We start from the raw sequence: 26,187 nt of genomic DNA, 5'->3' as shown, positions 1-26,187 counted from the left end.
AGCTTAAATCTGCATATTTATACATTAGAATTGAATTAAAGTGTTTTATTATGACAACACGTCGTCAGCGTAGTGTGTATTGACGATGCATTAAAATTGATTTCAATTTTGAAAAAAAAAATGTTTCGACACATCATAGTTTACATAATATGAATATGCAAATTAATCAAATGGAACGTGACAATATTGATGTTTATTTATTTCTCAAGTAACAAAGACATTTTTCAAACATGTTTAAATTTTAAAATGTTTTGACGTAATGAATAAGCAAATTAATCAAAAGAAGCGTTGCCGGTACTTCATTATTTCAATTTCCTTACAAAGATACAGTAGATGATTGTCAAGCACATTGGAATCTCAATGCGAGAGCTGATATGGAGATTAATGCACCTTTTAAGAAGTAATCAAATTTGCTTAGTACCTTTAGATGGTAAGAAAAAATGAAATAATATTTTTTATATTTTAATTCAATTGTTCCCTCGCGTCAGTCTTTCGAAACTGTCAAATTATTTGCTTGTAGGGGAGACATATACTAACAATAATCCGATAATATTTGAGATTTTAAGACTGGGACATGTTTTATACCGTGTATTATTAAAAAGTGATGGAAAATCGCAGAAACTTACAAATACGTAAGTTTATTTGCTTTTCTGATCTGATATTGTTGTCGCCATCGTGGAATTCAAATACAACTATTTCTTTTGTACCATCTAATGCTTAATGTCGCTCTAGACCATTTTTGTTGTAAAATGCATATTCTTAGCCAATCTGGACCTCATTTTGGACGCCATTTTGAATTTGAAACCTATGAATGGCATAGTTTGGGTACAAATGTTTCAATTGCATAGCCTCCTAAAACATGTTTAAATGCTGTTTTAATGCCGCTCTAACCCATTTTTGTTTGAGAAAACATATTTTGTCAGCCATTTTGAACTTCATCTTGAGCGCCATTTTTATGGTCTGCTGAGCTCCAAAGACCTTTAAATTTCGCCTCTTCGGGAAAACTGCTGTAAAATTGCGAAAATTCGATCAAATTTGATGCTGTAAACGCTGAGAAATACTAAAACAGTTCATGATTTTGATGAACTTTCATGAACCTAAAACAGTTCATTTACCATCTTAGATTGTGTGGTTATGGTATACAAACATCTTGCTTCCAGTTAATGCATTTGCCATACAGCACCAAGGGGGTAATCGACCGACAGAATTGAAATTTTTTTAAAACACGTCTCAATTGTGTGTCTACTGGTAAGACACGACTTGGTGGTGTCTTGAACACATGTGTCTTAGCTTGTGTCTTCAGCTAAGAGATTTAATATTTTTTATTGTTAAAGTTTTTTATTGTTCAAGACATGTCTATTTGTAAGACGCTGTTGCCAAAAGCTTGCCGATACACCATTTTTACAGTGATGGTGAATCAAATTTTCAAGGCACATATACTGCAGTTACTGTCCGTTTTCCTATACACAATACACAGTGCTCTCACCATTGACGCGCGACCTTTACAAATAGTGTATGTTAGAAGTATAGGCATTTGCCTAGTTAACATCACTGTGTGAAAAATAACCGGCCAATATTTAAAGTATTCTCCAAACTTCTAGCAAATATATTTCTCTAACATGACCTAAAATTACAGCTAGGTTAGATGTTCAGAAATATTCGCACTTTGGTAAAATATGAGTGAGGGCAAGGCATAGATATAGCTAATAGCTAGCCAACTCCCCGTGTTAATTGAATGGAGATTTGACCGAAAATATTGGTAACGGACCGCTCACTTCTGAAGGATGCCAAAAAAACGGTACAAACTACATTTACAGTATTCTCTGAAATTCTAGAAAATATAGTTTTGTAACATGTCCTAATTTTTTAGCTAATTTAGGTGTTTGGAAGTATTCGCACTTTTGTGTTTTAGGAAGGATATGTAAACGACAGATAACACCAAAAAATATGAAGAAATTATTTCCAAACCGTGTTAAGTCAACAATCATTATGTTGCTCATTTTCAAGAATGCTGGTTAACAATAAGCAGACCATTGTCTCATTTCGTGAACAAAGGCCCACATACCATTGTTACCTTTCGTTTCCTTTATAATCGGTTACCCAACCGAAACTATAATACCAGCTCATTGCGATACCGCACAGGTAAAACAGACACATGTGCACAACCAGAGAAGATCTGATTTAATCTGTTGAGCTGTTTTCAATGAGTGTTATCTTGGTTTAATAGCTTTTAATGGGGTTTAAGTCCTGCAAAGGTCGTGGTGAATTCTACTGTAGACATGACTACATCATGAAGAGTAACGTATCATAATGAAATTGGGTAAATTGAAATCCATATACCCCCCTGTGGAAGACATGACCTTAATCTTCTACCCAGAGAATGTGAACATTTTGGCTACCTGAATAGGTGACTCCATTTGAAATATATACTCCCTGTGGAGATTAAGGCCATGTCTTCCATAGAGGGTGTAGGCTTATGGATTTCAGCTGGAATAGCATAATAATGTTAAGGCTGGGGGGTACTCAAGTTTGGTTTTGGTAGGGACGTGCCGCTGAGAATTTGAAAGTGGACCCATAAATATACCAATTTTTCAAGAAATTTGGACCCATTGAAAACATAATGTCGTAAGTTCTACTAAGTAAAAGTTAGTAAAAACGATGTCTCGTTCTACTAATCAATGATTTGTACGGCATGACAAGCGATGCTATATATTGGTTAGGCATGCTTAACTAACGTGCCTTACCAACGAAATGATTAGTACGGCATGTGTTTTACGAATTTCAAACCTGCCGTACTAACCTATAGGATCGTAAAAACGATGTCTCATCCTACTAATATTGGTTAGTTGGACAGGCTCAACTAACTAATATTGGTTAGTTGGACAGGCTCAACAAAGATTAGAACTCGTTTGACTGGCGGAACGAATCAGTTGTACAAATGTGATGTACGATGGTTGTGAAGGTGGAAAAGTATGCACAGGTAATATTTCAAGTTATTTCTCTCAAAATGAGCACTAGATATTGTATTGATGGTGTAAGCTTCTTTTCTGTATGATCAGAAATGCTGTGCACATGTACATTGTGGTCGTAGAGACTAAAAGTCATAACTGCGTCACATCGCATGTAAGCTTACACATGTAGCTTTAAGCTTACATGCGATGTGACACAGCATCGTGACTTTTAGTCTTTACGACCACAATGTACATGTGGCACAGCATTTCTGATCATACAGAAAAGAAGCTTACACCATCAATACAATATCTAGTGCTCATTTTGAAAGAAATACCTTGAAATATTACCTGTTAGCATAGTTTTTCACCTTCAACATGTTCAAGTTTGTCGCTGCACAACCGCTACTCGGTCAGTCGTCTGCAAGCGTGGTCGAGTGCAGAACACATGATCGAAACAGCGGGAATGTTTAAAACATCGTAAAACCACCAGAGCTTTGTAAAACCAAATGGTACAACGAGTTCGTAAATGCTGCGATGACAGGGTTTACGAATTATCGATGCTGTACTAAATGTTGCATTGTCGTAGAACTTCCAAATCCAATTGGTAGGACCCACTCAACAACTATTATTCCTTCATTTACGAGTCTTGCATACGTCCGCTTAGTTACATATATCGTAAGACATCGTAAAAATTGGTAGAATGCGCTCAAGCAGTTTATTTTACTAATTTAAATTAGTAGAACACAACGAAAAACAAGCTTTTGTTTTCAGATACCAAAAGTCCAAATTTTCGGCCGAATTTAACCCAAATTGTCTTAGTTTTTACAAATGTTCCCAAAATTTTGGGAAAATTTTGAAAATTTTGGCTAGATTAGGGAAAAATTGGGCTATTTTCCGAAAAAATTGAGAAAATTTTGAAAAAGGACCCATTCATATACCAAAATAGGCTTTGAAAAAGGGGTCATTGATATACCAAAAGGCTGAAAATGCTACCCATATTTGCGGCACGTCCCCGTATGGTCATTTGTACTGAGTACCCCCTTCTGGGGGTAAGGCTAAGTGTCTTCACGTCGAAATACAACATAAGAGCCACTTAAAACAGATCTTGATGAAATGACAAATCTCATACTCTAAATCATGCACTCTAAATTTTCTCAACGGTTAATGTAGTTGTGAACAAATAGTTAAACCGTTTGTTGCACTCTCTTGATGCTACGAACTTTGAATAAACCTATATGTACACGCAGTGCTTATAATGATATGATTATCATTAAATGACCACATGTCAAAACTAGCCTTTCGGTAAAGGGCTCGTAATTGCTAGAAGACAATTTCTTTGTTCTTGATACATAAGTACAAAATGGATTTTCGGGACAAATATGTGCTATGGGCACTAACACATAGTTGTCCCGAAAGTATGCGTTTGTATATGCGTTTGTGCAATATATATAGTCAAGAAATTACTTTTATCAATTACGAGCTCTTTTCCAAAAGACAATAGACATGACTGTTTTATATTGTCATGGCATATAGGTTTATTCAAAGTACATAGCACCAAGACAGTGCAACAAACGGTTCAACCATTTCTTCACAACTACATTATCCGTTGCAAAATTTAGAGTGTGATGAGTTTTGATATATAGTTCGTAAATTTTAACAGCAACATATGATTATTTATAGCACCAGCAACAAAATAATATTTCATCAACACAAAACGGTTTTATTGTATCTGGTAAATAATATTTTAATATAAAATGTATAATCAACATGATCAAAGGAAACTACATTATTTCATGTATACTGCAAAAACTGTGTTTAGCCATTTACACGCTCTTGCCTTCACTTTGTAAACATGTATACATATCAAATTCCTAAATATCAATGTTCAATGGCATCAATACTCTAAACATGTTTTGTATTTAACACATGTTTACAAAGTGACGGCAAGAATGTGTTTAGAAAAGTGTTTTAATGCTAAACACTGTTATTATAATAAGTCAAATCAAGCTATTATATTTTATTTGCATGACAAATTCAAAGATTTTGTCTGATTTGTTTGATAATTAAAATTATTTTAAAAAAGTAGTTTGTTGATACACATAGAGTGTTGCAAAATGATTAGTAACGTTACGTCACAAGAGTGTCATAAACATTTGCTATAGCATGTAGTAAATTATCGAAGTTCAATGTCGAACTTTATTTTGTAGCAATATTGATATTGTGTACACGGCAAGCATTGTGTTTAGCCATTGAACATATTTTTGCCTTCACTTTGTATCAAATTCCTGAACATCAATGTTCAATTACCAAACATTATCTATCAATACTATAAACATGTTTAGTATAATTATATATTTAAAAGCACGTTTACAGAGTGCAGGTAAAAATGTTTTAAAAAAGAGTTTAAATGCTAAACACTGTTTTTGCAGTGTAGGGCAAGTTAAGAAAAACAAAGTGACATCTTAATCAAGTTGATGGTCCAGTTAATTTAAAAACTTAAAAATACGATGTAAGCTGCCAATGGATAGGTGTTTTAACATTTTAGTCATTGGACACCTTATCAAGATGGTAAATTCAAATAGTTATAATACTAGTATTAATTGAGGCATATTGCCCATTGTCTAATACCTTGATGTAAAATAGTGACCCAAAAGCGTGTGGGGGTGTATGCGCTACCAAAAGAGTGAGATTTTCACACTTAAACATGTTAAAGGAAGGGGTATGAACGTTTGGACAGTATTTATTAGAGCACATCAGACATATCGAATTGCATTCTGAATACGAAGAATGTCCTTCTGATATCAAATAATTTTGAATTTTGAAATTCGCAACGTAATACACATTTGATGGCAAATCATTAAAAATTTATATTTTTGATATTTAACAGTACTCGAAGTAAACTTTATAAATCCGATGATTTAAACTTAAAGTGTATGTAGCTGGGAGGAAAAAGCCGACGATCAATTGAAAATTTTGACCTTTTGTATTGAAGATATGGATTTTTTTCCCAAAACACCAAAAAAATTAGGTCTTTTTGGAAAAAAATCAATATCTTCAATATGAAAGGTCAAAATTTTCAATTGATCGTCGGCTTTTCCTCCCAGCTACATACACTTCGAGGACTGGATATATCAAAAATTGGAAAAATATAACATTTTAATAATTTGTCATAAAATTTGTATTATATCGTGAATTTCAAAAATTAAAATTATTTGATATCAGAAAGACATGCTTCGTATTCAGAATGCAATTCGATACGTCTGAGGTGTTCTATGTCCCACAAAAAATACTGTCGAAACGCTCAAAACGCTCATCCTAGATCCCTTAAAGGAGCCATATAAATAGCCACTCCAAAAAGAGTTGGCCGTTCACTCTTTTACATCAAGAGTAGAAATGCGCTTTAGGGTAAGCTTCTTCTTTTTCAAACATCAAAAGCATAGACACATAACTTAGCCTTGCATTTCAAAGAGACAATACCTATGGGCTTGAACAAAGCTATATGTTTATCAAGCATAACCATGATAAACTTTTCAAAGATGTGCAAGTTAAAAAGTCACTCTATTTATTTCTATAGTCAATGATTGAATGGTTGGGCGGATGACATCGTATGAGGGTATTTTAGTAATTATAAGCCATCTTTCAAGTTTGAAAACAACGCAGGAGTGACTTGTTCAGAGGGTTAGAATCATATTGTATAATAATAATTATGTCATTTTAATTATAAGAAATATCAGGTAAATGTCATACGATGGAATGTATTCTATTATAATATGTAATTGTACATTGTGCAATGTCCTTTTTCTGTGTTATCCTTAAATTCACCAACAACAGCAAATTAATTGTTCATCCCACTGCATCCCTGCTGTCATATAAAATGTATTTGTGTCAAAAGCTACAGAGCAGTGTTATTAAATGCACCATATCCATCTAAGATGTTCTCAAACAAAACACGCATAGTTCAATTGGTTGATGCGAACCGTGTCAAAACATTTGTTAAGAAATCGCTGCACATTTGTTGATGACCACAATTTGAGCACCCAATTCATGTGTCATATTTCTTAAGGGGTTTGGGCAATTGAAAACGTAATGTAAAACAAGAGAATCATATAAAAAGTATTACATTTGAGTTACCAGGATATATACACAATCTCCTCCCAAACTGTATTATAATTATCATGTATGGTAGAACATTATCTCGTATTCTATACGGAATACACAACATTGTTGTTGCCCGGGGGTGCTGTACTCTGTATTGACAGAACACCGTCCAATATTATAGTTACCACGTAATACCATCTAAAGTATATTGAGTCCAATCTCACTTAATTTACAGTGTGTGTTATCATAGTCTGATTATTGTTAAATTTCCTTGCTCTATCTAGTGACATATATGGCTTCGTTGCAGTCTTATTCTCCACTTCAGCGTATATATCATCAATAGCTAGTCTAGCCGAGGAAAATCCACTGTTAGTCCGTCTAAGATTATTACTAACACGTTTGTATTTCAACAACAATCCCACACCAAATATGAAGAACATAAGTCCTAAGACAACACATACAGCTGTTGCAATAATCCAATAAAATACGTCTGAAGAATACGACGAGCAATAATCTGCGCAGTTTTAGTCTGTTTCGGACGTGTGATCCCACCACTTCCACCAGAGTGACTACCATCAATCGGTATTAACGCAGTTGTTGATATTGATGGATAAGGATATGTGTTATCATTGGTATTAGGCAAGGTATCTGAAGGCACATTATCACCATTCCTGTTTTCTATCACTACCAATGGTCCTATATGACATGTCCGCGCAAGACCTGGTATAGCTTTACTCGTAATATTACACAAAAAGATGGCATTCTGATCACGTCTGGTGATTCTGAATGCCACCGTAGCTGACACAAGATCCCCATACTCCGTCACGCGAGTCCACGGAAGGACATAACCATCAGATTTGACCCACCTGATATCAACAGTTGGGTTTGCTTTTTCGGAGCTACAGTTTAACATCAATGTTCCACCTTCTTCAATCTGCAATGAACTCCCTCCTTTAAGAGAAGATTCACATTGTGGATATTGTTCGGAAGGAAAATATAAAACCTCCATGTCGACATATTCTGCCGCGATCTCTGCGATCGTACCAGCTGTCCTGATTATCTTACACGTATATCTTCCCGAATCTTCCTGTGTTATATCTGTGATGGATAAAAAGTACACTACAGATCCATCGGCCATGTATCGTACCGCTAAAAACACTCTATCGTCAACACTTGATGTTACGGCTTCATCAACGGACAGCGCTTCATCATTCCTCCCGATATGGCGGTAGATCTCAACTCGATGTCCTTTCGGTAGATCTTTTACCTGACAATGTAGTGATAAGATGCCTCCACGTTCGACGGGATTCACTGGTGCTGAAGCTGTTAAAGTTACTTGAGCAATGACAAGACTGAGTTCATTGCTTAGCAAGGTGATAAGTCCATAGACGAAGATACTGAATGAGAGTGAGTTCCACATGATGGTGGATCCTTGGCGCCACTGACCGATGGCGAAAATTATTGTTAGTACTTCAACTCAAAGTGTGATGAGACAACAGATATTAGTGTCCAGTCATCAAGCATAAAATCATATCAATACTATAGCACTTGACGCTATCGAAGAGTACCAGGTAATAATATCACCATATTTCTATCTCCATATCAACAAGCCACAATAAATTTATATGATCATCGAGTTAGTAATTATCTGCACAAATGCCCGCCTTGACAGCGACTCAACAGCTCACAAGTTGTCCCGTTGGTGTCAAGTCTTTGACTAAGTACGTATGTATGTACCAGGGTTTAGCTACCACAAAATGCGTTGTGAGTCAGCGTATACCCTGAAAGTACTAATCGTTAAGCGAACGATGCAAAGGATCTATAAGAGTACGCATTAAGCCCGATAAAAACGTGTTGATTGCCCGACCTACTGCTCACGAAGAGTGTTACGTTAATGCCTTGTGCGTGCTCTTAAGTACCAGCAGACGACACTCAATTCATTTCGCGCCTTTTTTTTCAACATCAAAAATACTATAATTGTTAAACCCACTAGACTAAAACTAAGCATGTTTGTGCTTATTCTAATACTCTTTTGAATTAATTTCAACAACAAAATAGGTTTGTTTGGAAAAATAATCGCATTTTATTGTTTGAAATTTACCAAAATGTCGCCTCATTTTTGGCGGTCTCCAGACGGCGTATAAAGGGCTAACCGTGAGCGGCGGCTGCGTTATGTGACAGATAAAAGCACTTAAAATCTCGCAAGATGCAGATTATTGATTTCCCTAAAGAGTAAAGGTCCGGGAACATCTGACAGTTGAGCTCCTTCTTACGCTACGTAATGAATATGCGCAGTATTTGGATCTATTGTACAAACATGTCACAATAGTAATGACATATGTAAACTTAAATTATGGTAATGGCATTGCGTTGGTCGTTGAATTTAAGCGGATTGTGTCGATACTATGCCTTTATACAAATACGGATAACGAAACACACACAGAAAATATTATTCAAAGGAGATGCAAGAAGTGGAAAATTGTCTTTACTTTACACGAACAAAAGTCTAATTTAGGCTAATTCGAGTTGAAAGGGCACCATTGATTATATAGTATCTGTATGAATTCACACAAATACATTTGTTCGCTGAGTCTCTGTGGGAGCTCTTCAACTAGATTTCTTTCAAAAGTATGCCACCAGAGCAATGATACACCAATCAGAGAAATGTTACACCAATTTACCTAATTGCGCCGAATTCCGTGCAAGATGGAACTTGTTTTGATATTAAACACAAATGACTTATGGGCAAAATCGACATAAATTTCCATGAAAATATTACAAATCACGTTTTTTAAAGCATAAGAGGCAGGATAATGAAAAATGATAACAAAATCAAGTCAAAATGATCTGAATGTACCATGTTGTATATTAAAACTGACGTTCCTTATTACCAACAATATCCTATTTGCCAACATTATTATTAATAGCCGCATCAATATTTCCCTGTAATCTGATCCGTCACTTATTGGCGGGCTCTTTTACAAAAAGCTGATACATGACATGTATATGAAACACGTGATGAGTGATATGATATTACAGGACGTGTTGGTCAGCTCGTGACATTTTATAGGTTTTTTGTAACCTGATCAAATTATTGCATGCTTGATGATGAAGAGCTGTCAACTTATTGTGATAGCTTATTATGTTGATGCGTGGAGTATAGGCCTATATGTGTATGGGGTGTGGAGTAGGGGTGGGATGCGTTGCGCGGCGAAGTGGTTGTGGTTGTGTGGTTGGGTGAAAATGTGCAATGTGCAATTGTGCAATTAATGTTCACTTTCCATATGCCAGCTACGCCACGCACTACATATTTTGTAATTATCACATCATCCCCATGTTCATTGATTGAAGTAGTAACTTATGCTTATTCATGTTTGGGGTGTGTTGGGCAGGGAGGATGGGGTATGTTGTCAGGGAGTGCGGCTGGTCGTGTTGGTAGCTAGCTGCATATCTATATAGACAGCGTGCAATCGTGCAATCAATGTCCTCTTTCCATTCCAGCAACATCACGTACTAAATAATGTTATAATTGCAAAATTCACGCTTCCTCCTGTTTAGAGGAATTAAAATGCATTATGTTTGTGAGGGTGGTGGTGTGGAGGGTGTTGGGTGTGCTGGAGTGATTGGATATGTGTATTAGGTGCAATGTACAATCGTGCAACGGTGCAATCAATATATATCTACGACACGTAATAGCTTTGTAATTGTTTAATCTTTCTTTTTGATAGAAATAAATCTTGTAGTGTGTAACTTGTTCAATATGAGTTTGGATGGGGGTTTGATGGGTGGGTGTGAGGGGTTGGTGGTGTGTAGGGGTGGGGTGTGAGGGGTGGAGTGGGGGTGGGTGGGTGTGGATTAATTGGTCACTGCATATTAAGGACAATCCCGTATACAATCGTGCAATCAATGTTCTCTTACCATCACCGGGTAATCCACTTAATATGTTTGTGGTATAATATTAATCAAATTCATTATAATGGATAGTATAGCTATACTATCAATTTATTAGCATGAGTATTTAATATGAACTGTGCATGAGTGTTTGCTTGTATGCGAGGTAATGTGTAGGGGGTTTCTCTCTGTTTGATTGGGGTGTAGCTGGGTTGTGGATGAAAGGGTGTATTTGTGGTGTGTTGAAGTACATAAGACACGTTATATTCTGTTATTCAACAATTCGCTTTTATTAATGAATGTGAAGCTTCTGTGTTTAGGTGTAGTGTAAATTAAATTAAACATAATTCAATGTTGAATAAAAAGGGAGCAGAGCAATAAAATTAGTAAATGTAACTCAATATTGATTAAATTGTACTCATATTGAGTAAAAAAATTCTATTTGACTCATTTTGTTGCTCTGTTCCCTTTTTATGAGTAAATTTTACTATTTGTTTTATTTAGACTGCATGGGTATATCTATATTTCTAAGGAGTTTGGAGACTGCTGTGGGTAAGGTGGATTTGTATAATGTGTGTACATGTATAGATGATTAATTGAGGATGCCAGCCGAGAAAATGGAGAATGGGCTGTTTATATATTCTAGGAGTATCCGTACCTTCTATGGATTTGCTACATTTATACTCTTTTTGCGGAAATATCAAAAGGAAATAATTTATTCATTGTGCTTTGCAAGCCATATATCCAAAATAATTACGTTAATCACTATAATTAATATCATTTTATTGCACTAATCACTCATTTTGCTGGTATAAATATATTACTTCGTAGGCCCGCTATTGTCAATGTAGCATATTGAATTCATTTGTTTTCAAGCTTCTCGCGCAGCTTCTCGGTCAACCGAGAAATGAGATATCTAACTAAATTAGATTCACACTCTGTTTTACATTAAAACCGTTAAAATTGAATAAAAACACCAGAAGTGGTACGTTATAATAAGTAAATAAGTATAGAAATAGTCACACTCTTAGTTTTTATTATAAAATGCGTTCATTTGTGTTTCAGAATGTATAGTCCTTGGAAACTACAGGATGATAATATAGAGCTAATTTTTCTTCTTATATATACGAGGGGGTATCAAAAAGTTTTAGAAATCGCCCAGAAGTGAAAGAGCTATATCAATGAAATTTTGTCAGTGCAATCACTGGTCCTTATGTACATTATGGTCCAAAATGGTCTCATAGGTATGTTTACTTTTTTTACAGGTGGCACTAGATGCCAATAACCTGCTGCCCCAGTTACTGCGCATAAACTGCAAGATTGAGAAAACTGAGGCAAGCAGCATTATTAAGATCCTGCTTTTGAAGGGTTGCAGTGCCTAGAAAATTGATGATGAAATGAAAGTTATCTTCGGTGGTGATTGTGATATGTCACTGTCGCTTTTTGGAAAAGGAATTTTTATTTCATCACAGATTTTCTGGGCACTGTACCCCTTAAAATGGAACTTAATCATGCTGCATGCCTCAATTTTCTCCATTTTGCTGGTTATACGGTTACATAGGCAGGTAGTGACATCTAGCTCCTGTAAAAAAAGTAAACATACTAATGAGACCATTTTTTTGCACCATAGTGTACATAAGGACCAGTGATTGCACTGACAAAATTTCATTGATATAGCTCTTTCACTTCTAGGCGATTTCTAAAACTTTTTGATACCCCCTCGTATATGCCCGTATTTGCAAAACCAGCGCGTTATGCATTAATAGCTATTGTTGATTTGTTCTTAACAAATATCTATTTACCATACGGCGTCAATAATTATAGAAATCATAAGTAATAATAAATATTGGCTCTACACAACATAAGGGCTGATGTATGGATGTGCAGTTCTGCGTGAAATCGACAAGCAATCAGCGGTTCACACGATGCAGTTATATCAGATTGATTGGAACCAATGTTGACTTGAATATATGTAGCGCGTCCATGCCAAATTAACGCAAAATTTCAATCTAACCTGCTCTGTTAACACACTCCTTTAATTGGGAGCACTCCGATTAAAAATAGTTTCCCCCTTAAAATTTGAATCTTAATCTGATAGATGTTCCCAATGCTTCTCATTCGAAGCCAGCCGATATCCATTCACGAAGTCAAAACACGTCCCAATCAATCACGAAACCATATAAATGTCGGATTATATATAGATATAAAATGGAATAAAATGTTTTAATAACATTTTGAATTTTTTTGAAAACCTGATGAAAAACGTTCTAGCATAATGCTATTAAATGTTGGGAATAACTACAGAATACCCCGCTCAGGGTGCCTAACCCTAACCCTAACCCTAACCTAACCCTAACCCTATAATCCTAACCCTAACCCTATAAGCCTAACCCTAACCCTAACACTGTGTTGGGAGGTGAGGTGGGTATCAGTTAAGCCAAATGTTGACAAATTAATATTTGGCCAAAATGTTTGACAAAATATCATTTTTGCAATAACATTTTGACAACTTTTTAGTAAGTGATTGTTCACAATTAGGCCCTATTATAAAACGTTTTCAAATGTTTCCATGACTTAATATAACCCCACATTTATATATTATCAAAATGTTTTGGCCAAAACCAAAACGCGTTTATAACGTTTGAAAAAAACCCAACATTATGTGTTTGCTTGGTCTTCTGATATTATATTTATTTCATTTACTTGTAGATAAATGTACAGTATTTTTACTTCTAGAGCAGCAAACATATTAAACACACACTCCGCTACCACCCCCACACCCACACCCACGCCCACAAAACAAAAACAAAACAACAACAACAAAAAAAAAACCTGTCCTCAAGTAAACATGGTAAAGTCAGTATCTAAATATTTCGCCTTATAAGGCTGTTCTCACGTCATGTACAATTGCGTACATATTGATTCGGATTCACATGTCCTGTGTCACATGTCAAACTGAATTCCAAAGATAGCACCTTTTATATTCAAGCTGAACTTGACTTAATGGCTTGAACAAAAATAATTCTATTGTTGTTTAAATCCTTTTATTTATCAAACAATAATATTGAACCTCTCAAGCTGTTTAGAAAGCGTGTATTAATAATAATCACTATAAATCATAAGTACCCTTTGTCATGTTTGTTGTTAAAGATTACAGGTAGGTAAATAGCGAAAAGTTTAGATATATTTCTGCTATATTTTCTTTGTTTTCTTCCGTTTGCAATGATGTATTTTAAAACACTTAAAAGTGTAAGTATGAGTTATCAGTATATTTCCTTGAGTGCAATTAGTGCAGCATTATGTGTGGTGTGTTAAGGTTGGTCTGAACCCTGGAATTATGGAAACTTTCGGGCCTCATAACTTCTAAATTGTTGGTCTAAAGTATATAAAAGTATACATATTTAGAATGGCAAAGACTTGATAAGTTCATCTGAGAGGTTAAATTTGGGCCAAAATGGCACTTTTGGCCCAAAATCCCCAAAATAATGGTTTTTGGCCCACTTCTTTTTTGTGCACCGTAACAAAAAAATTCTTGGGCCAACATTTTTTTTGATACTAATTTTTAAAACTAGATCAAAATATCTGGGACCCGTTTTTTTTTTTTTTTTAATTTCGACTAACTTTGAGAAATTTGCGCCAAAAAATGGTCAAAAAATGCTGATTTTCAAAAAAATCATAAAAAGCCCGATTTTGGCACAAATTTCAAATATTTTTGGTGAAATTGGTCAAAATTCAAAAAAATGAAAAAACGGGTCCTAGATATTTTGATCTAGTTTTTAAAAATTAGTTTCAAAAAACTTTTGGCTCAAGAATTTTTTTGTTACGGTGCACAAAAAGAAGTGGGCCAAAACTGTTATTTTTAGATTTTGGGCCAAAAGTGCCATTTTGGCCCAAATTTGACCTCACAGATGAACTTATCAAGTCTTTGCCATTCTAAATATGTATACTTTTATATACTTTAGACCAACAATTTAGAAGTTATGAGGCCCGAAAGTTTCCATAATTCCAGGGTTCAGACCAACCTTAAGCGGACCATTCAGTAAATCAAATTCAAAAAAGAAAGAAAGGGGAAGAAAGAGAGGTATTTTTTTAAATAGTGTATAGGAGGGGAAGTAAATGCCAATATATTTGTATACTTTTAAAGCCATAATGTGTGATTTGCTTCACAGCGACGCCCTCAATTTTACTCGGATTTCTATTTTTTGCATATAATTATGATGCCCAGTGGTATACTAAAAGACTAAACCTGAATAACAGTAAAATGTAACTTTTTATATTAAAACCGCGGAGACCCGGTTTTATTCAGAGTTCACCGATCGAGTGCTTGCTTACATGTCCTGTGCATGTCAGCTTATATGTACACACGTCGAGCGCGATGCTTCGTGCATGCAGTATTACATGTAATACGATCGGCAAGCGTATAGTACACGCATTGTATAGGCGCTAGGATCTAATATTGTGTTATCTTCAGAAGATAGCAGGATTTACACGATCTAATATTGTGTTATCTTCAGAAGATAGCAGGATTTACACGATCTAATATTGTATTATCTCAAGTTCAGAAGATAGCAGGATTTAATAACATGATCTAATACATTTGGTTATCTTCAGACGATAGCAGAAGATAGTAGGATTAATACGATCTATGGGTTTATCTTCAGAAGATAGCAGGATTTAATAACACGATCTAATACATTTGGTTATCTTTAGAAGATAGCAGGATTAACATGATCTAATATGGGGTTATCTTCAGATGATAACAGGATTAACACGATCTAATATATTTGGTTATCTTCGGAAGATAGTAGGATTAACACGATCTAATAAGGGTTTATCTTCAGATGATAACAGGATTAACACGATCTAATATATTTGGTTATCTTCAGAAGATAGCATTGTTGACACCATCTAATCTGGACCACAAAATCAATAAAAGACATGAAGAAATGAATTAAAAATACAAAAATCTCAAAAAGTAAAATATAGGCATATGGGTGGGAGTACAAAGAGCACAGCTGAAAGTAGGGGTGTGTTGACAGTTGACCAGTACAAAATAGCCAACAACAGAACAACGTACGTATCCTAAAACTACACACCTCACATAATAAAAGCATTAATATATTTTGAGTTACAATGGCGACATAATACCACCGACTAGAACCTTCTCAGTTTACACTCAACATTATGAAGCTGAAATCAAACCTGCCATCCTATTTAGGTCCAATTCTAATGGGATGTTTTTATTATTTCAAGATATCCATGCTTGCAATGTGAGTAACATCGGCCCCGTATCATTTACAACATTATGCTTCTGCTTGATGCAAAGTGAATTTTGATATAAATGGTTTAGTGCACTCGTACTCGTTCAGATCTTATTATGTCCCGTTTTTATTTTAACTTCACTCATTGAACCATTCCAGTTGAAATCCGTACACCCCTATGAAAGACATGACCTTAATCTTGCACACACGGAGTGTGAATTTCAAATGGGGTTACGAGTGACTACATTTGAAATAATACAGCCCTATGTGTTAGATTAAGGTCATGTCTTCTATAGGGGGTGTATGGATTTTAACGGGAACAGCCAATTGTCCAGACGGTATAATTTCTATCCAAAGTGTAGGGTTATCACTTTGGATAGAAATTATATACCTTTATTATATACCTTTATTTTACTCGTAGTTCATATACCTTTATTTTACTCGTAGTTCATAAAACTAAAGGTTGATTGTTTTATCCCAAGCCATGCACATTTGATTGTTTTATCCCAAGCCACATTTATTGCATTTACGTAATACATGTAACGCTAGCTAGAAAGAGTTGTTCAAAAGCGTGACTGTAGTGTCTCATCGCAGAAATAAACCAACATTATAATATGAGAGTCCGCTCAAGAACCTTTTTTTATGTCCTACGAATAATCTAAATTGAAATTCACTAATAACCACATTAATTTTGTTTCACTTGGGTATTTATGAGGTTTTTTTTTTATGAAACAGCAAAATTCTAAATGACAAAAAAACTGTTGGTATGCTACTGCTAAGGATCTGAAGGGGGGTCTGTAGGAAAAAAGAACACGTTCCTTCTTAAAGTTTGTTTCTTTGTTTGTTTGACAATTAATGTCATTGACTCGACTTCACTCAATCTAAAGACTAGGCTCAACTTATAATATGTCCCCTCAAAACTCGATTTGTCATTTGGCCCTAAACATTCTAAATGACTCGAACTCGGAAATTCGACCTGAATGATTGGACTCATAAGGTGACACCTCAATGATTCGACTCCTCATTTGACTCATTGGCTTTTATTGATTAGCATCGTGGATAACCAGAATTTTGATTGGGAAGTGATGTTTGATTTTCTGTGTTATTAAACACGTTATTATACGCTCATTGTCGCTTGTTTTTTACATAATATCCTTCAAATCTTATACAGAATCATCTTTACTAATAGAGTTAACAACGCTTAAGGTCACTTTCAATGTTTCCTCGCCAGAAAAGTACACCAACACTGACAAAGTATCGACTTTTTAAAAGCTAAACCAAATTTCGTATGGCTCACCTAACCAGTAAGAAAAAGGACACCGTAATTACTTGCATAGAATACCACGTATTCACAAAATATTGTCAAGGAAACCTGAAATCGATATGTATGACATATTCCGTGATAATTAAACCGTGTTAGCGGAACTGCAGCGATGAAGTGCTCGCATGTCATGACTGCCGTTTGACATTTTTGTGAAAACATTTTGTAAAAATGTCTTATTGAACCTGAATGTTACCCTGTGTAAATCTTTCTGTCTTCATGCAATGTTCTCCATGATGTTTAAGGCTAAAGGTGTATTTATACTCCATCGCTGAGCGAAGAGCGATTGGTTTCCAGCCAATGAGGTAGTACGCTTTTTGTTGCGTTGGGAAAAGCGCGCTAACTTATTGGTTAAATACCAATCGCTCGTCGCTTAGCGATGGAGTATAAATTCAGCTTAAGTGTATGTACACAGCTACGTGTTTCGGAACTGGCTGCGCGTATTCTGTCGTCAACTGTCGTCACCCAAAAATGACTTGAAAATGCAAAATTAAGCGACATTTTTTAACTTTTGAAATCTTATTTTATAGTTCAATACTGCAAATGTTTTTAATGACTTGATTTAAATTTGCATAGAGACTAAGTACCAAACTTCAGAGGTGTCAACACGTCACTTTTTTGCAAGTCAAGTCCAAGTCACAAGTCATTTTGTCCAAGTCCTAAGTAAGTCAAGTCATTTTGAAAAAGTTGCAAGTCAAGTTAAGTCACAAGTCATGATATCACAAGTCAAGTCATAAGTCACAACTTGTCACAAGTCACTTGTCTATTCAGGAGTTGGTTATGATGTGATTTGTTGATGGGTATTTAAAATGTATATACAATGGTCACATTGGTAGTTCAAGAACAAGTTAATTCAACTCAATTTGTTTTTGCCCAGTTTCGTGTTTTATATTTGTAGAAAATAATTATAAATTGTCTAATATGAATATATGTTTTCCATTTCCCTTTACTTACGTACAGTACATTCGTGAAATGTTTAGCAAACTACTCATATTGTCAACAAGTTATAAGCTAAATAGTAATAAAGCTATCCCCAAAACACATATTTCATTTTGGGAAAACTTTCATTTGATAAAATAGATATCAAAGTTCGTCTAGTCCGACGAGTAGGACCTTTTTTTTTCTAAGTTACCAGACCATACACAATGATAGGCCTACACATTTCACACTATGATCAGTATATCTCACATGGCGCAAGAAAGACGAATCGCGAAAGTCCAGTGACCGCGCCGCCAATTCGGGAGGAGCGGTTAGTGGATTCATGTGGTTAATCTTTCTTGATACTCTAGGCTCTATGGGGGAGTTCGTGGCCATCTCTATTGTACTCAGTCAACCATGATTTTATTGTTGTACAAGTCAAGGGCTTTCAGAATAAAAATTCCTTTAAAAGGAATAGGGTGGGCAAATGAAAAATTGTCAAGAGAAATGAAAGAATGAGTAAGTCAAGTTCACAATTAAAAACAGGGAAATATGACACAACATCGATTTCCAATAGGGGAATAACACAAAACGTATAAAACAAAGTTAAAAGAGTTTTTAACTTTATACGTTTATACGTTTGTTATTCCCCATTGGAGGTTGTGTCATATTTTCCTGATTTTAATTTGATCTATTGCTTATCCTTTGTTCGCTGCTGGTCAGTTGGAACAGATTTTCCCTGTTTTTCTATTAGCCCTTCACATCATAACACAAGACGTTTTATGTTAACATTTTATATAAAACATGGTTATAAAACTTTTGTAGATAATAGTTATTTAAAACATTTTCGTAATCATACCTAGAGTTTTTTTTTTTTTTTTTTATAAAGACTTCTGCTCATCTTCTCTGGTTTGACAACAGGGCTGTGGTATCTTTCCATATCAAAGTTTAAAAATCTGTCATATCAATTTCCTCAATATGTTGTATTGCAACTTATGAGGGGAAATGTTTGATTTTACAATATTTCGATATTATTTTTTAAATTTGTAACTTTATTATGATTAACATAACTGTATTTCAAAGCGTCAAACTATATCATTATTTTGTCCCAACAAAAATAATCCAGGGAATAAAATATTCATTCATATTTCTACTGGTGCACATGCAATAATTTGTCTATTATACCTTATACAAGCACTATTTGTCACAAGATTTGAAAAGTAAATAGCCTATGTACACACTGAACACAATGCACATACAAGCATAGGCCTACATGCTGAAGCTGTCAGTATAAAATGATATATATGACCTTCACGATGCTATTAATTTAGCCCAAAGATTAGGAAAACTAGCAAAACTGGTGAACTGGTACTGTTCAAATAAAAACATCTGCAAATCTTGCTGCAATTTCCAAATAGTATTTCTATTACTTAAATAATTATTTTTGTTATTTCTTTTAATACAAACACATTACTGCCTATGACGACTTTATCGTATTACTTACATATCAAAATCAAGTAATAATTACAAAACTCGCCGTAAACTATCACCTCTGTGGGTGTTTGGGATATAACCGGCACGAATATTTTCTCAACACTGCGGCATGTGAAAAAGTAGGTCAATAGTCAGAGAATACAGGGTGGGTGCGGCACGCCGCACCCACCCAAAAACTTGGGTGATTGATCTGAATTTGCCTAACTTTTTCTATAGAGGGCGTTTTTCAAAATGGCCGTCAAAATTGTTACTTTTGACAATATCTCAGTTTCTGGAGTGCGTAGAGACATGATTTGGGTGTCTATACCTATGTTTTTACTATCAGGGAATCCAATAAGACCAGTTGTTTAGTCACTGGCACCTCCTTTGAGGCAGCCATCTTGAATTTCAAAATGGCCTCCAAAAATTAACATTGTTATTTATAACTTAGTTATTTATAAGCAAAGAATCACAGTTTTGGTGGCTATACTTTTGTTTGTAAGGTCTTATAGTATCCAATGGGAGCATTAAGAATATCTTACATTTGTATTCATTAAGTTTAACATCTACATGGTTTTGTCCATGCTTAAAATGCATTTTATCAGACCTAAGCTTTCTCAGGTGCCTCCAAAACTGTCATTATTAGGCATTAGGCAGTTAAGCTTAATAGGTTGTGATTGAAATAAAACCGTACCAATTTACCATTTGATTTTTAAGGAACTTGATTATCTTCAATAATAGCCAGTAATAATAGTTCATAATTATATATTGTCTATCAGGTCAGTTGTGGAGATTTCTACACCTATCTGTCTTCTGACACTTGCAGAATACACTGCATTTTACCATTGCTGCACAGCAAGGACAAGTTAAACGAGCACATTTGCCGCAATGACACACCACACTCCAACATGACTCCAATGATCTCCATGATGTCGAAGGAAGAAGGTTTCCATTCTCATGTAGAAAACCATAGTCTAGTGGATCTAGATCCGCTGTTTGGACGTTGAACATGCATGGTGGCATATGCATTGAAGAATGCACGGTAGATGTGAGGTTCCAAACCTTTAGATGTTCGTGGCAGACTCTGGTGTGAAGCTGACTTTGAGAAGTGAAACTGATGTGCTCTGACTTGCAGAAAATTACTGGACTTGTTTCCAGCATCTATGACTTGCACTGCCTGCTGGATAGAAAAGGACCTAGTGGAATTGTTGCGCCAAATCCTTACAAGTAAACCACAGGTTTGGCCTTGAGGGCTGCTTTCTTTGTGTCTATTTTACTGGTGATGTCACATCCTGTGAGGCTATGTAGCGCAGAAAGCACTGTGCACATCTGAGGGCCCAATCTTGCATACAGAATGTGGAGAGGGGCAAAACGGGTAGTGTTGCCTCTCCCTGCTCTTACCCACAGTTCCTGAAGACCCTCGTGAAGAAAGGTAGCCATATAAAACAACAGGGCAACTGTTACATCAGTATCGTTGGATATAACAACGCATGTTTTGTGACCAGCTCGGACACAATCTAGGACTTGCATGGGTATACGGAGATCTGCATGTTATATTCTGTTCCATTATGGATCTTTATGCACTTCCATTTGTCACTGTCAATGCATAGCTGGCAAAGAACAGTTGGCTCTTTATGCATTTCCATGGACCTATCACGCAAGAATGCATACACTAGTGTTTCAAGCAGCAGTTTATTTTGGCTTGACGGCCAGAATGTTGACATGTCCTTTGGAATTGGTGAAGATAGCTCAATTGAGCTCAGTAACACTGGAGTCGTGCTGCATCTCCTCAACTTCTCTGTATCTTTCACCGATGGGTCGTCATGGTAAATATCAAAGATATAATCACTTCTGCCATGGTGATGATAATGAGAGGTTGTTTCTGCAAACTTTGAGAGCAGATCAGAGAAACTTGTAAGTCCTGATAGAGGCACTCTGCGGATTGCTGCCATGGCATCAATCAGGAAGGCTGAATCATCTTTACGCCGGTAGCAATAGTCATCAGGCTTGAGGGTTTCCTCTAATTCCCGAACAAGTTGGCTCTTTTCTGGTTTGTTCATTAAACCGTCATCACCAAACAGCAATGGGGGAGGGTACGACATCATATGTCAAGATCATCAGCGCCAAGACCTCTATCGCTAGCCACTTCGATGGATTTGTCAGTCATATTCATGGCTGCGATGATTTTCTGGACTATTCTCTTGGGTTTGTCTTTGATTGAGGCCATTGTTTTGAGATTCCCTCTGTGAATAGTGTCTCTTAGTTTTACATATTTGTTCTTCCCTTTTTCAGACGCATTTAGTACATCGTTTCTGATTACTGATGTCATCACCTGCTTAGTGACGAAGTTGTGGAGCTCTGTGGGGCACTCTGCAGAGAACGGTGACCCTCTCTTTTCAATGAATTTCATCATCTCTTGAACGTGCTCTTCTTGTTTGTTTGATGGCCATTTTGAAATTCAAGATGGCTGTCCACCCCTACTGCGTCCAAGTCTAATATAGTAATGTTTTGGGGTTCCTTGACCCTAAAAACATATGTTTAGACACCAACGTCAGGTCTATGAACCTCTAACGTTAAGATCAAGTCAAAAGTAGTCAATTTGGTGGCCATTTTAAAAATCGCCCTCAATAGAAAAGATAATCATATTCTATTAGTCTATACTAGTAGTTTTTTTGGGGTTCCTTGACCCTGAAAACGTATGTTTAGACACCAACGTCCGGTCTCTATGACCTCTAGAGCTGATATAAAGTCAAAAGTAGTCAATTTGGCGGCCATTTTGAAAAGCGCCCTCTATAGAAAAGTTATTCATATTCTAAGTCTATTCTATTATTTTTTTCGGGTTCCTTGATCCTGAAAACATATGTATAGACACCAAAATCATATCTCTATGAGCCTCTGGAGCTAAGATATAGTAAAAAATAGTTAATTTGGCGGCCATTTTGAAAAGCGCCCTCTACAGAAAAAGTTAGGCAAATTCAGATCGACCACCCAAGTTTTTCTGAAAGCCCTTAACTTGTGCAACAATAAAATCATGGTTGACTGAGTACAACAGAGATGGCCACGAACTCCCCCATAGAGCCAGGAGTATGAGCGAGTATAGTTGGCAAACTAGGAAAAAAAACAGGTACTACTCGTCGGACTAAGTTCGTCTCAAGCTTGTGTAATTACTAAATTTACCAATTCTGACCTTGTTGTTAATTTCCTCCCATAAATCAAAAAGTACAATAAATTACAACATTAACGAACCTCATTTTACGCGTGTTTCGTTACAATTGTTGATTACGACATAAGGCCACGAGGGTACTTAATGATTCTGTTACTGATGTGTTATTGCAAATGAGTTTAATGCATGCCGTTGGCGCAATGCTCATCCGCGTCTCCGTTGGGAAGAGAATAGTGCCTTGCACTTTTAGACGACGTGGACTTAAATAACAAAATAGGATGAGTGGATGATGTATGAATAAAATTATTTTAAATTAGCACATTTGAATGGTAATAAAGAGGACTTGTCTGTGTGCATGTGTTATTGAGACATACGACATTATTGTATGGGAAATAAAATTAATGGTGCAAGACTAAATGTACTGTTTTATTAAAACACATTTTCTGTTTTGCTCCGCCCAGCAACCGTCCTTTTTCACAGCTTTGCTATATTTATATTGTCTGCAAAATGCAATCACTATGTCTCAAACATGACATAATAGTATGGCTCACAATATTAATGTTTGTACATTCATATACGGTATATAATAACATTTTACTGTCAGTGTCAAGTCAAGCTCTGCCTCTAAAACCTGAGGTCAAACTTTGAGTAATCATGTTATTAAATGAGGATTATTGAATAATAATACTTAAAATAAGAACGTTTTCTTAACATTTACAAGCATTTAGCACATTTCCAATCAAAATACAACATTTACAAGCAAAAAAAAAAATTCTTAAAAATGCCGTAAAATTTAACTAATATCATTGTACCCACCTTTAAACATTAATCAATCCTGCAAGATATGAACGCACAGCGAGTATAGTACGCGAAACTACGCGCGAGTACATTTATACAATATTTATGCACTTGGAGTATTTTTCTAACGGCCTTTCTGATTGGTTATGTGGTTCTAAGAGAGTATGATGAAGGTTGTATCAAAATGACTGTCTATATACGCAGAAAAAAACCAAAATAAAAACCCAATAAAACCAAAAATGTACCAACCAATAAACAAACAAACACATGTAAAGAAATGAGCCAAAATGGTATTGTTCTGCTAGGAGCGTACCTAAAACCCGCGTGTATAGCTATAGGGCTTGGCTGGTCGTTCACATTTTGTCTATAATTATACTTTCTTAGCATGATTTCACGCTATTTCACCCTTAAAGTGTGCCTCCAGTACATGTAGTCATTCCAGTGGAACGAAGTGAAAAGGTGACAGTTGAGTAAATTTCAACTGCAAAAGAGTGAAATGTCAACCCACTAGGAATAAACCCCGTCGTTATTCAACGGAAGAATGAATTATCACTAACGAATAATGTTTTCGTTAACAAGTACTTTATTCAGACGATCAATAAACAAAAATCATAAAAATAAAGGAAAACCGTATCAGACAATTAAAAGTGCTTATATATTTCTATATAAATACATAACGGTTTTTTTACAGAGGCACGCTACAACGGACATTTTAAAGATAATCCAATCATGTGTATTCCAATTTAACCAATACCCATAGAGCCCCATCCATACGATGTACAGACATTCTTAGGTTAGATAAATAAGAGTTGATGATAAGCAAACTTGCCGAAGGTGAGGACTTTTAACACATTCACGATGGTATAGTAAGCATGGTAAGTGACAAGGTGTAACATAAAGGTGACAACCAATAACCTATAGTATCTGCTTTGGTAAAAGTAGATTATTACTGGAGGCTGTGTTTTGTGTGCAATTCGTATCGTAGCTTACTATAGAAAGCTATAGGGTTAGGGTTAGTGCTTGGGTAAACTGTTAGTTAGGATGAAAGTTAGTGTTAGGGTTACGTAATGGCTAGGATTTTGTTAAAAGTAAGGGTATAAGGAGGGGGTAACGTAGCTTTAATTAGATGAACAATTTCCGCTTTCATGTGGGCGCGGAATCGGATATGGAACCACATGCCCTGGTTGATGTCCAGATGGTTTGGGACGGTCAGTATGATATTATAACACAGATTGTACTGATGTAACACAATGATGGCTATTATTATCGCAAATGGAGATGCATGGAGCTGTAAGCCCATATGGGCTTTTATTCAAAATAATAAAGACCATTCACACAATAAACATAATAAAGAAAAGAAATATTTAACTGTGCAACTGTAAGTAGTGATCCAAATTGCACAGTATTCTCATTTAAGAATCACGGTTTAATTAAATGATCAATTAATTTCCGCGTTTGTGCGGGCGTGGAAACTGATAATACCAACATGGAACTATGCCTTGGTTGATGCCCAGACGGTTGGGAACGGTCAGTAAAAATATATAACATACCGTAGAGTGTATAGAGGAAAAATGTATACAGAGGTAAAACAATGATGGCTATAATTACCTCATATGGAGATGCATGGAGTTGCATGTTTGTCATCCTTTTGATCAAGAGAAAGGCAATGCTTATTGACAAATAAAAGTCAAGATGAATATTTAATTGTGTAACTAATAAGTGATCCAAATTACACAGTATTATCTCATTTTATTAAGTGACACGTTTTCAACTGCAACCTATATAGCGGATATTTATAGGATATTCTCATCTACAAAATACCCATATAGAGCCCCATTTACACATTGTACAGACACTCTTAGGTTAGATAAATAGGAGTTGATGATAAGCAAACTTGCCGAAGGTGAGGACTTCTAACACACTTACGATGGCATAGTAAGCATGGTAAGTGACAAGGTGTAACATTAAGGTGCCAGACAATAACCTATAGTATCTGCTTTGTGTTTAGAAGTAGATTATTACTGGAGGCTGTGTTTTAGTTCCTATTTTGTATCGTAGCTTACTAAATAGGCTAATACTAGTAATAGGTTAGGGTTAGTGTTTGGGTATACTGTTAGTTATGAAAGTTAATGTTAAACGTATTGGCTAGATAGTTAAGGGTATATGTTGACGTATCTTTAATCACATACTAATGATATCGTTATGAATTAGGCAGACGGCCGAATCCGGATTCAGCTTTTGGTAAATTCATTTTTGGCATGCATTACTTTTGAATTAGAGAACAAGGGATCAATGCTTTACCTATAGAGGGCG

This window comes from Amphiura filiformis, chromosome 13, assembly GCF_039555335.1.
Source record: "Amphiura filiformis chromosome 13, Afil_fr2py, whole genome shotgun sequence".
In the NCBI taxonomy this organism is placed as follows: domain Eukaryota; kingdom Metazoa; phylum Echinodermata; class Ophiuroidea; order Amphilepidida; family Amphiuridae; genus Amphiura; species Amphiura filiformis.
The sequence above is the reverse complement of the archived record's forward strand: the minus strand, read 5'-3'. Positions refer to the sequence as shown.